Here is a 13,741-nt window from a genome sequence, read left to right on the forward strand (position 1 = left end):
AGCCATGCGCAGTGGCAGTATCATAGCCAATGAGGTTTATCGGAGGTGTGTGATTATTGCTAATTGATATTGTGTGCATTAGTATATTATTACAAACATGAGGACTTGTGAAATTTTATTTTAATTAGCATTTCCTTTATGAGGTCACATCATTGCATTGGGTTCATTTTTGTTATAGCTGCCTCAGTTCTAATTGGTCTAGACACCCTCTGCCTATCATTAAAAAAATAACATTAAAATGAGTGTTTTTTGGGAAAAAAATCCCATGCAATATTATTTATACTCACACTAAAAAATTATTTGCCATTATTCTACTTTAACTGGGTGTCCTTTACTTTACCTGGTAACCCTAGTTTTGGAGGGAACCTGGAGCTGTCTGTTAGAGATGGTGAGGAGGCAGTTGGATAAATGGGCCTGGACTTCAGGGTGTAGTTTTGACCTGAGGATTAACTCTTGGGAGACATCAGCATACAGGTAGCTTGGAAAGAGCTGAGGCTGGAGAAGTCAGCAATGGAGTGATGTGGATAGAGATCAGGTCTAAGGAAGAAGCTTGGGGCCCTCCAGTGGGAAGAGATGGAGGAAATGAGGAAGAATGGGGGAGAAGGAACCAGTGAGCTAGCATGCAAGTCAGTGCGCCTGCCAACACCCTAAGGTTTAAGATGGCTCAAACACAACTTTGAACTCCTCCCAAATTCTGTTTCTTCCCATACCCTACCCCAATTCAAGGTAGAACTGCATCTATCCAATAGCAGAGTTCAAATATCTAGGAATTATCTTTAATATGTGCATGTGTATATACATGTATATGTGTATCTCCTCTACGTCAAATCTTTCAAGGCCTCTCATTGGCAGTATCAGCACCATGTGATCAGTACGGTGTTACCTCTGACTTGCTTAATAACCCTCTCCTGGTCGCCCAGTGGGGTTCCGCCCCAGGGACTGGCGTACGCAGGGTTAACACGAGGGAGTTTATTTCAATAGTTCCAGCAAAGACGGAGGGCTTGATCTAGAACAACTGGGAGTGTTTGCGCAGGTACTTAACTCCAGGGTTGGTCCTTGACTTCTACCTTTTTAAAAAATATATTTATTGATTATGCTATTACAGTTGTCCCACTTTCCCCCTTTATTCCCCTCCACCCTGCACACCCCCTCCTGCCCACATTCCCCCCCTTTAGTTCATGTCCATGCATCATACATATAAGTTCTTTGGCTTCTACATTTCCTATACTATTCTTACCCTCCCTCTGTCTATTTTCTACCTACCATTTATGCTACTTCTCTGTATCTTCTCCCCCTCTCTCCCCCTCCCACGCCCCTGTTGATAACCCTCCATGTGATCTCCATTTCTGTGGTTCTGTTCCTGTTCTAGTTGTTTGCTTAGCTTGCTTTTGTTTTTGTTTTAGGTGTGGTTGTTAGTAACTGTGAGTTTGCTGTCATTTTACTGTTCATATTTTTTTATCTTTTCTCAGATAAATCCCTTTAACATTTCATATAATAAGGGCTTGGTGATGATGAACTCCTTTAACTTGACCTTATCTGAGAAGCACTTTATCTGCCCTTCCATTCTAAGTGATAGCTTTGCTTGATACAGTAATCTTGGATGTAGGTCCTTGCCTTTCATGACTTGGAATACTTCTTTCCAGCCCCTTCTTGCTTGTAATGTCTCTTTTGAGAAATCAGCCGACAGTCTTATGGGAACTCCTTTGTAGGTAACTGTCTCCTTTTCTCTTGCTGCTTCTAAGATTCTCTCCTTATCTTTAATCATGGGTAATGTAATTATGATGTGCCTTGGTATGTGCTTCCTTGGGTACAACTTCTTTGGGACTGTCTGAGCTTCCTGGACTTCCTGGAAGTCTATTTCCTTTGCCAGATTGGAGAAGTTCTCCTTCATTATTTGTTCAAATAAGTTTTCAATACTTTGCTCTTCCTCATCTCCTTCTGGTACCCCTATAATTTGGATGTTTGAACATTTAAAGATGTCCTGGAGGTCCCTAAGCCTGTCCTCATTTTTTTGAATTCTTGTTTCTTCATTCTTTTCTGGTTGGATGATTCTTTCTTCCTTCTGGTCCACACCATTGATTTGAGTTCCAGTTTCCTTCCCATCACTATTGGTTCCCTGTACATTTTCCTTTGTTTCTCTTAGCATAGCCTTCATTTTTCCATCTAATTTGTGACCAAATTCAACCAATTCTGTGAGCTTCCTGATTACCAGTGTTTTGAACTGTGCATCTGATAGGTTGGCTATCTTTGTAGCTTAGTTGTATTTTTTCTGGAGCTTTGATCTGTTTTTTCATTCAGGCCATTTTTTTTTTGTCTTGGTGAGCCTGTTACATAAAGGGGCGGAGCCTTATGTTCCCCGGAGTGGGGTAATGCTGGTCGCTGCGTTGTGACGCTGTACGTGAGGGAGGGGTTCGAGAGGGAGCAATGGTGCTTGCTCCACTCTCTGCTGGATTTCAGTCACTCCCTCCGCTACCCACAATCAAACTGGGCCTCTCTAGTACTGATTCCTGAGTGGGTGGGCTTGTGTATGTTCTAGGCCCCTGTGGGTCTCTCCAATGAACTCTCCTGTGAGGCTGGGTGTTTCTCCCACTGCCGCAACCCCCACAGGTGTTTTCAGTCAGTGGTTTTGAGGCTTTATTTCCCCCCGCTGGAGTCCTGGGTTGTGCGGTCTGCTTCGTTCCCCAGTTGTTCCTCCCGGTTTATCTGCCCATAAATGTGGGACCGCAGGGTCCGCCAGCCGCCACCTTGCTGCGAGTCCTCCCTGCCCGGTTGTGCGTCTCCGCTCCTCCTACCGGTCCGGGTGAGTGTTTCTTCTTTAACTCCTTGGTTGTCAGACTTCCATACAGTTCAATTTTCTGTCAGTTCTGGTTGTTTTTTTGTTTTTAAACTTGTTGTCCTTCTTTTGATTGTGCGAGGAGGCACCATGTGTCTCTCTACGCCACTATCTTGGCCAGAAGTCTGACTTCTGCCTTTAATTGAATTATTTATGGCTCTTGGTTTTAGGTCACAGATAATGAAGAATCATCTGAGAAGGCAGGGCTGGGACCCTTTGTCTCTCAGAAATAGGAGACTGGCTTTCTGTTGGTTATTCTGAATGTTGTCATTGAAAGCTGCACTTTCTGAACAGCCCTGTATGAGTTCCTCGTTCTGTGTGTGTGTTTGTCGGTGGACACGGGTACTTTAGGAGGAAAACATGGACATTAGAGACGAAATATCAAAGAAACGAAGCGATCAGGCAGCAACTTGCTCTGCCCACCAACTTCCCAATCCTCTAGGTCGGCACGCCTTAGCCCCCATCGGAAATTGCGTAGACAACAACTATGCGCGTTATGTGATTGGAGTGTCCAGGGAGGGGTTTCCGAGCACAGTAACAAAAGTGACAAAAGTGCATTTTAAATACTTTAAAAGGGTTGGGGGATGGGTGAGAACGTGAGGGGATTGGGAAGTACAAATTGGTTGTTACAGAATGGTCACGGAGATGTAAAGTACAGCATTATGGAATGTGGTCAGTAATGGTTTAATAGGTACCCCGCTGTATATTTTGAATCTTGTATTTATGTAGTACCTACCCCTCCATAACTACTCTTTGTAAAATGACAGCTTCAAAGGGCCAGAAAAATTAAATCTTATTTATTTACGTTTACTATAATTTTATATGTAAATTTTAAATATTTTCCCCAAAATGGACAAATATTTTGCAAATTGTTGGATGAGACTGGGCGTAGAGTTGGGAGTCCCAGGACCACATTCAGCTATGGAGCCCTCGGACTCTCCCGACTTGAGCAGATCCTGGGGCTACTGTGAGTTCCACTTCTCTCATCTGTCACGTGGGGGACCACACGGGATGACCTCTGTAACCCCTTTGGGCTTGGACTGTCCAGGAATATCCTTCTACTCACTTCAAAGTGAAAAAGTATCTCTTGACCTATCAGGGGAGACATTTCAATCAGCAGTGCCCAGGAAATTTCATCTCAACGAGGGGCTGAGCGCTTGAATTCAGAGCTGGCCTCGTTGGTGCCCCCCACAGTTCACACCTTGAAGTCGGTGGATCTGCCCAGGGGCTAAGAACCCATGGGCAGGCATGTGGCTTGCCGGTGATCTGCAGGCCTGCACTTGCCAATCCAAACGGGTTGGATCTGAATCCGAATACTAATTCCACTCTCGGAAGCCAGCACATACGGAAAATATTAATGCTTCCTTCAAAGGAAATCTTTTAATTTTCTTTTTGGAAAAAACAATTTTTAAACAAGTTTCTGGTGACTGTGCTACAAGCACAAAAATTATGTTTCCGAATGCCCATAGAATTACGGCATTATCGGAAGTAAAGAAAAAAAGTGTTTTTTTAAAAAATATATTTATTGATTATGCTATTACAGTTGTCCCATTCCCCCCCCCACTCCACTCCATTCTGCCCATCCCCTCCCTCCCACATTCCCCCTCTATAGTTCATGTCCATGGGTCATACTTATAAGTTTTTTTATGGGAAGAATAAAAATCAAGGCCCAACAAACAGAGCGGTTCTCTCTCCCTGAAACAAACTGGAAACATGGGAGTCAGCCGTCTCCACGTGCTGCTTCCTGGCCGCAGAGCCCGCTAGACTGAAGCACAGTCTCTGTGCCTTCACTAATGGAAATGCTCCCTATGTTCACTGCAAGCACTGAACCCGCTCCTGGCTTACCATGGGAACTGCCCTTCTGGGTCTCGGAGATACTGTGTTTGCATTTTGAACTGATACGGCCGTCTTAATGTTGTTGTTTACAGTCATGGACGGAGAGGTTTTGATAAGAGGTCTCTCCAGGGGCCTTTGAAGGCATTTAAATAGAGTCTTTATGTCTATGAAATCACATCTAACGTTTCTGGTCCTCAGTGCCTGAAACCGAAGTCTCACAAACGTAGTTGAGGTGCTGTGCGAGGTCAGTGGGTCCTGAGTTGTCGGACTCCCTGGGTGGATGAAGCTCTGAGCAGCCCAATCGAGAGGATTTCCAGGAGGCAGGATTCGTTGCAAAAAGCTTCCGGAAATGGCATTCGGTCATCATCAGCACACCCCGCCCCCAGCACCGGGGAAGGACCCTGCTGACCCCGTGGGGAGGGTGGGTAAGGGGGCTGTGCGGGTCCCTGTCAAAGGCACAGACTGGCTGGCTCAGGAGGGCTGGGAGGCAGAGAGAGTAAGGGCGTCTGGGAGAGGAGTGTTCAAGGGGAAGAATACGTTGTAGGAGGACGCAGCACGCAAAGGACAGCTGGTGCTGCGTTCCTACTGCCCTGGACAGTGGGCCCTCCCTGGGGGCAGGCGGGCTTCGGGACCCTGGACAAACGGCCCCCGCCCCCACCTGCAACCTGTTCTTTAACTCCTCCCCTTGAAATACATGTAAAAATGAATGAATAAATAAATTCCAGTTCTTTCTATCCTCGGGGACTGCAGGGTCTGTAAAAGGGACTCCAGAAATGGGGGTTCCGGGTGCAATTTTTTTCTGTTTCGTTTTACGGACAGACCATCGTGAGAGTGGGCCTTTTACTCCCTGAGCAGGTGAACAGGCCAGGACGGGGAGCAAAGCCTCGTTTTCTGCGCCAAGTTACCTGCTGCTGCTCCAAATTCACCGATGGTGTGTGTGCACGGCGTGCATGCTGAATTTGCACTGCTTTTGTGGCTGACTTCATTGTCCCCCTTCTGAAAACACATGGTCTGTCCCAAACAATGAGCGCTTATGTTTCTATATTGTTTCCTAATTGTTCCCTCTGTTCGGGTTTCCCTCCTTGCCCAGGCTGCGCACCTCAGTCTGTGTCAGGGCTGCAACTTCTTTGACCTCCCAACACAGCGCTGCTCCTTATCTGTCCCCAGCGTGGGTGGGCTTGTTATCTGTCCCCAGTAACACCACCACCACCACCACCCGCGGGGGTGGTGTTTTAAGAAACAGACGGTAGCACAAGTATCAACTAATGTCATTATTGCGGAAAAGGTCGGGCAATGCCAAAACTAGTTTAAAAAAAAAGAAGTCATCCTGGGGTATTTAGTGAAATCATACGTCATTCAAGTCCAGGTCCCTGGACAATAGGCGTTGTATCCATTTTTATCACTGCTGCCCGTCCAGCGCCTGGCCCATAGTTTGGCAAGTAGCAGACAGGAAAGGACTATTTTTAAGGAGCTAACAGACAAATTTCTTGAGCTCCTGTTGTGTCTAGGTCCTGTAGTAAGTGAAAAAGACACACAGACCAATGGCAGTCTTCTCTCTTCAGAAGTTACCATCTGGGGAAAGAGGAGGAACGGCAGCATGGAAAACAATCACTATAAAAGCTATTAAAAGTGCTTATCCATTTAAAGTGCTTTGGAATCAGAGAGGGGAGCCGCTAACTCTAGAGGATAGTCAGAGAACTTTAACATTAAAAAAACCATAAAAACACTCGATGGGTTTTGGGGGAGACTAAGAATGTGCCAGGTGGAAAATGGGGAGAGATTCTGGGCAGAGGGGACAAGTGGAACCAGTTCCAAGAGCTGGGAATGTGCCTGCTTTCTGGGAACCCTAGAGTTGTTCCTAAGGCTGAGGGATTCGCCTTTGAGGGGGATGACAAAAGTAAGACCAGTAAGTGGAGTCTGGTTTGTGAGGGTCTCAGGACCGCTGTTGTAGGCAGCAGGGCCAGTGAGAGTTTTTGAGCAGCAAACTGATGTGAGACTTGGATTTGGGGCGACCACTGTGGACAGTGTGGAGGGCAGATGGGAGTGGGAGAGACAGGAGGCAGAAAGACCATGGCGACGGCCACACTGGTACCCGATTAGAGAGCAGAGAGGCAGGAAACCAGGGAGTGGGTGTGGGGTGGAGAGGAACGGACTAGTTTGACAGCTATGCACATTCTTGGGAGGGCCATGCAACTCATGGGTTGTGGGGAGGTGGGAAGTGGAAAGGCAGGAGTCCAGAGTGACTGGTGGTTTATAGTTTAAGAGAAGGGAGGCCCCAGGGGGACCAGTGGGATTGGTGTGATGGAGAAGAGAGGTCTCCATACCTGCGGAGGCTTCAAGGAGCCCCGCTTTGTGGGGAGGGAGAAGGCTTCCCTGAGGAGTTCACAACTCTTTCCTATCTTGGAAGAAAGACATTTCTCAGCCAAGAAGCCATAATTCAACATGTGGACTTAAGCCCGCTTTTGATTCTAGATTTCAAGGAGCCCTCAGGTTGGAGGTAGACTGCAGCCTGCCACACTCAGAGAAGGATATTTTATAAGCCAAAGAGTTTAGTTTCCTGTTATCAAATGCTTTTTCCTTAATGTTGAGCAAAGTCTTAGACAAACAATCAGTGTCATTGCAGCTGTGCTGTGATGCCTTCAGGGGCATACAAGGAACAGGGCAGCCCTTCCTGCTTCAAGCCAGCGAGGAATAGCAACTGTACTTGGGGAGAGATCTCCAAGGAGAAGAGGAAGGTGGGGGGAGTAACACCTGTAAGGGACAGGGGCCTACCCTCGTAGAGATTCGCCCTCATCTGGGCCAACACTGGGAAGTGAGGCTTCCTTTGGTTCAGGTGGACAGATATCTCTCTCCTTCAATGGATATATCTGGGATGCCAAGTTTATCTCATTCCTTAGGTTGAGTAGGAAATACCGTCTCCTCTCCACCCCCACCAAGGAGCAAGGAGTACCCACCCTCTCATTTATCCGGCCCCAGGTCCAAATGTCGACAAGCCTGCAGTCACCGGGAGGGAAACGGGTCTGCAGCCACTTGTGTCAGGGCGTCTGTAGTCTGTTTAGAGAACTCTTACCTAACAGTCGTCCCCAGAAAGACATCCTTCCCCCATCTTGGTATTGTGTATCCTTTCCTAAAATGTTAGTTCGAATTGTAGTAAAACAAACATAAGATTGACCATCTTGAACATTTTTTAGAAGAGGTTATTTGAGCTAAACTGATGGCATATGCCAGGCAGCAAGAGTTCACACACTCCCTGAACCAAGCGCAAGGGCACAGCTCGGTGACATTGATTGAGCACATGCGCACTGTTGTGCAACCGTCACCACCACCCAGCTCCAGAGCTCTTTCATCTTCCCGACAATCTCTGTCAACAGAGGTTCCCTGTCCCCAGCCCTCAGCCCTTGGCCACTGCCCCTCTGCTTTCTGTCTCTGCGAATGCGGCTGCTCTGGGCACCTCACCTCCGTGGAAACACACCGTGTGTGTTGCAGTGGGCTCCTGTCACCGAGTATAACGTCTTCCAGGTTCACCCGCATTGCAGCATGTGTCAGACTTTCCTTCCTGTTTGAGGATAATATTCCTTTCTCTGTACGCATCACATTTTGTTTATGTAAACAGCCACTGACGGACACTCGGCTTGTTTCCTCCTTTCGGTGGTTGTGAAGAATGCTGCTCTGAACGTGGGTGCACGCACATGTCTCTGCTTTGTGCTGCTGTGCTTGAATTTTTCTATAAAGCATTTGTCACCACCTGGCATATTTATTGTGGATTACCTTTCCCTCCCAACCAGAATGCAAACTTTTTGAGGTCAGAAACTTGGTTTTGTTTGTTGCAGCTGTGTTCCAAAAACTGACAGCTGAGTTTGGCATATGGCAGGTTGGTCAATAAATATTTACTGAACGACTAGATAAATAGACTAATAGCCTGGACTCAGCTGAAGTTTCCATACTGAGTTCTATTCTGTCACTGACATTGCTGGATGCAGGGGGATTTTGAACAAAGTTTTCAGGTAGATGGTGCCTCACCTTCCTTATCTCTACAATGGGTATCAGTCTTGCTTTCTAGAAATATTTGTGAGCTTCCCGTGAGACAGGGCAAGCCCACCATATTTCCTGGCAGACCTCAGGCCAGCCCACCGGAAGGGACAGCAAACTCCCTGAGCGTCGCTTCAGAGGATTCTGTCTCTGGCTTATTTCTGCTGAAGAGAAGTAGCTATGTTTCGAAGGGTTACATTCATTTTAAATTAAAAAGTAAATTTTTCATGGGCTATCATTCAGTGACAAAATGTTATGCTAAACAATCATGAAATGGTGACACATCTAGGCTCTATCATTTAGATGGATTTAGAGGGCGTATGCGTGTTTCTTAGCCATTTTGAGTGTGTATCTGTGGCTGAAAAACTAGGGATATTAGCATCTACATATCCAGGTTATTGCGTAGATAAAAATAAATCTGATTCTAACCTACCTGGTACACGATAAATGTAAGATTCCCTCACTTTGTATTTCTACTAAAGCATGATGCAAAATAGTCTTCTGGTGCTGATGACAACAATAGTATTTATTAAGCTTTACTATGTCACTAGTGCTATGCTATAACCTTTATTCTTTTAACAAAATTAATATTTAATATTCCTTTTCCTCTTCTCTCAGTTCTGTCTAAGCCTGAGTTTTCTGTGGCTCAGATGGCTCTTGATGCTCACAAAAGCTTCACCTCCCATTCCTGTCTTGTAATTACACAACCTCTTATCTGCACCATGGCTTCTCCCGGAGGCACACTTCCCATTATCTCACTGCTGTGATCGAGGGTTTGCAGTGCCTCTTGAGTGAATAACAGACTGAGAGATTAACTCTCAACCCCCCGCCCCTTAGGCAGCTCTCTGACAGCGGGTTTTGTTAGGAGGGTCCACCTTCTCTTTCCAGCTCTCCACCTCAGGTCTCTGTGCAGCCCCCTTCTGGGCAGGAACACTCTACAGCTCCCTACTGACTTCCTTTGTGTCAACTTTGTTTATGCTTTTCCCCTGCCCAGGCCAAGGGTTCTTTCCTTATTCCCTCCATCTAAATCCAAGACCAACCAAAGCTCAAACCTACCATATTTTGCCATGAATAACGCACATTTTTTGCCCAAATTTTTGATGGAAAAATAAGGATGCACATTGTACTTGGGTAGTACTAATTCCGTATCTATATAAAAATTTTTAATTCTTTTGCTTATGCTTATACTTTTATTTATGCTTAAAAGTATAACTCTAGAAAGCAATAACGATATCTGTATGCAAAATAATGCCCTGGAATATGATGATCGGTTTTGTTTCTAAATATAAATAATAAAAAATTCATTTAAAAAATTAAAATAAAAGATTTTTTTCCTGAAAGTTTGGGCCAAAAATGTGGGTGTGCATTATACATGGCAAAATAAGATATATAATTTATATTTGTTTTGCTTTGAAAATTTTTTTTACTTGTTGATAGTTTCCAATTTCTCAGTCACTACAGGTTATAATCCTTCAAGGTAAAGAAGATTATATTCTTTTACTTTAATGTTTCTCTCCACCTCTGAGCCTAATCAGACCTACAGAAAACAGTAGGTACTTAATAAGTGCAGAAATAAATCACTATGATAATGATTAGTAAGCCCCAGCTGCCCACCACAAAAACTTCAACACCAGAAGATTTCAACTTCAGTCTGTGAAGAAACTTGCTTAACTGATACATACTATATGTAGCGTTACTTTTGTTTTAAATTCGTTTGCATTTTGAAAGCCCAACTACTCAAGAAAATTCCAGGAATTTGCAATCAAAGCTACGTAAAGAATGATTAAAATGTGGATAGTGTCACAGGCATCATGTAGTGAAGGAGGGAGAAAACTGCACAGTTTAGATTCCAGATCGGTGAAGGGTTGCTCTCCTGTGCGTGACCTCTTGTCTGCTGGAACCTGACGTAACTGGGTACATGAGCACTCACCTTCCACAAGGTAAGACAATGGCATCCAGCCAAGGTGTTTGCCAGCAACCACAGCCATCGTTCTTCTTATGTTAGAAAAGCATGTGTAATTTTAAGTGTAAATAAGTTAATTTTTAAAATACAAATATAGAGCTCAGTATCCTACAGCATATCTTCTTCTGTATGCTGCCTTGGGTAAGTGGATGGGACAGTGGTTAATGAACTTCCATAAGGGACTGAGGAAAACAAAATAGTTGTAGACTGGATTCTTCTGGAGCTCACTGTGGGGCAAAACCAAGTGGCACGTATAAAGTACTCATTGTTCACACATTCAGTGATTTTGTAGTGTGGAAGTTGCAGACATTCAAGCATGTGGTCTGAATACCTCGCACGCAGGGTTTCCTGAGCCAGCATCTAAGCTAAGGGCAATTTTTAACTGAGCCCAACAATAAAATAAAGTAAAACAAAATGACCTTCCTCTAGCTTCAAAGAGTTGGCTCTTTGCCTCCAGTCTGTCTTTGTACTATGTGGTCTCAGAACATCTTGCTGGTTTAGCTGTTCTAATGCTTGTTTTGAGTCTGAAACTCAACATTTTTCTCTTTTCAAACATCATTGCCAAGAGGCCCTTGATTTCACACAAGCTGATGATCCCCTAAATTACCTAATGCCATCTAAAGCTCCACCAGTCACTAGTACAAGCTCAGAATGCTCAAGGGCAAATGATCCTTGGGACATGTCACCACCAGGGATTTGGGAATGAGGGAAATAATATCCAATGAGAACAAGGGGAAAATCAAAACCTCCAAGGGATTAGAAGAGAGAAACACAAATCTCTTGAAGACTCAGTCTGGTGAAAGGGTCGAATAGTGCAACAGAAGATGTTTGCTTATATAAACAAGGTGTCACTGCGATATGGGGGTTTGACGGCAGAGAGGGTCAAAACCAACAGTCAGAAAGGTTGATGTTTGGCTGCGCCACCCATGGACAGGAAGCGGGGTCTTTACCTGCCAGGTGTACCCACCAAATGCAAAAATAAGGATGACCAGGCAATTACAGCCATATGTTATTAAGCACTTGAATCATAACTTCCCTTTCTCTGAATCTATGCCTATCAAAAAATATTCTGTGACTTGGTTTCCCATGACCTACATGAGCTTGCGCCCACCTGTCAGTTATATTTCGTGTTGAAATGTATGAATTGGAATTTTGATTAATATGATTCAATGCATTCTCTGTTTTCCCCAAGTTTGATCAAGTCTGGAATGTTGACCAAATCTAGTTTTTTTTAAGGTTTTATTTATTTATTTTTAGAAACAGGGGAAGAGAAGGAGAAATCAAGGGAGAGAAATATCAATGTGTGGTTGCCTCTTGTGCACCCCCTACTGGGGACCTGGCCTGCAACCCAGGCATGTGTCCTGACTAGGAATTGAACCAGCAACCCTTTGGTTTGCAACCCCTGCTCTATCCACTGAGCTATACCAGGCAGGGCCCAAAACCAGTTTTTATGTTCTCCAAAACTGTGGGTTGCATCGATAATTCATTTGGTCATCCATTTATTCAATTACATATTTTTAGAAACTTCTTATAGCCCAATCACTCTGCTTAGGAATGTAGCATTGAGAACCATAGCTGAAACCCTGACAATCAGAGAGCCTATGATAAAAGATTTTTGGCATCAATATTTATAAAAAATGTTGAGTCTAAGGAAATGACTGGGTTCAGGAAGACATTCTGGAGGAAACTGTCTGAATGGAGACTGGAATTAGGAGCTTGTGCAGTGAATGGGGGGGGGTGGGAAGAAGGAGAAGAGAGAGGAAATGAGAAGAAAGAAAGGCAGAGTGAGATGAGGGGAGAGAAGCTGTTAGGTTAGGTGTTTAAATGCTGGGGGGAGGCAAAACAGAGGACTGACAAAGGGCCTGGGGTCAAGGTTTAAGGAGTTAGGGAGCCACTGTGTAACAGCCATGAATGAGCACAATCAGATCTGCATTTTGGAGAAACCTCTGGCTACGCAGCAACTGAACCAGGGGAGAGAGAGAGGATGGGAGTGGACAGAACGTGGGCAGGGAGGCCCATCTGAAGGCAGTTGTATTTTGTGTGAGAAACAGTGGTGGCCCACGGTAGGAACAGGGGGGACTCCACAAGCAAATCTTCGCCACAAGCAAATTGAGCCCCTCTGGTGCTGATTCCCAGGTGGGTGGGCTTGTGCACATTCTCGGACCCTGTGGGTCCCTCCAACAAACTCTCCTGTGAGGCTGAGGGTTTCTCCCACTGCCACTGCAACCCCCACAGGTTTTTTCAGTCAGAGGTTTGAGGCTTTATTTCCCACGCTGGAACCCTGGGTTGAGTGGTCTGTCCCGCTACCCAGTTGTTCCTCCCAGTTTATCTGCACTTGAATGTGGGACCACCCAGTACGCCAGCTGACTTCTGGCCCACCCCAGTCTCTAGCCGCCACCTTGCCACGGGTCCTCTCCACCCTGGCTGTCTGTCTCCACCCCTCTTACCGGTCTGGATGAATGTTTCTTCTTTAACTCCCTGGTTGTCAGACTTCCATACAGTTCAATTTTCTGTCAGTTCTGGTTATTTTTTGTTTTTAAATTTGTTGCCCTTCTTTTGGTTGTGTGAGGAGGCAAAGTGTGTCTATCTATGCCTCCATCCTGGCCAGAACTCAATATCCTTAATTGCATCTCAACGACTGCTTGACTCCTCATGAACCATTGAATTCTGCACACTTGCAGTTAATCCCTCCCCCAGCCCACCCCTCAAGGGCACTGTCTTTATGGGCTTTTTTGTCTGTATGCCCTGGTTGACATTCCAAATATGAATTCTGAGATTAGCATTTTTGGAGGTTTCACGGATTAGTTTTTCAGCCACTCTGGTACTTTTTTTTTTTTAACTAAAGAAATAAAAAATTAGATTCAGTTAACTCTTTCTCATGAATTTGGGTTTGATGTTCAAGGGTGATGAAAGAAAAAGATACACGATTGTATATACACAGAAGAAAACAATTGCTATCATGTCCTTCTTAAAAGTAGTTGTCACAGAAGACGTGAAGATTATTTAATAAACTTTTGGCAGTCCTTTCATGAGGTTTGTGAAAAGGGGCACTTACATGTGAGTCATCACCCGTCTCAGGA

General features: G+C 44.9%; 1 pseudogene; it reads left to right on the plus strand.

The window, feature by feature from the left end:
* Positions 1 to 124, plus strand: LOC139440516 (U4 spliceosomal RNA; annotated as a pseudogene).
* Positions 125 to 13,741: the final 13,617 nt, after the last annotated feature.

The sequence above is a fragment of the Desmodus rotundus genome, chromosome 13 (genome assembly GCF_022682495.2).
Source record: "Desmodus rotundus isolate HL8 chromosome 13, HLdesRot8A.1, whole genome shotgun sequence".
Taxonomy (NCBI): domain Eukaryota; kingdom Metazoa; phylum Chordata; class Mammalia; order Chiroptera; family Phyllostomidae; genus Desmodus; species Desmodus rotundus.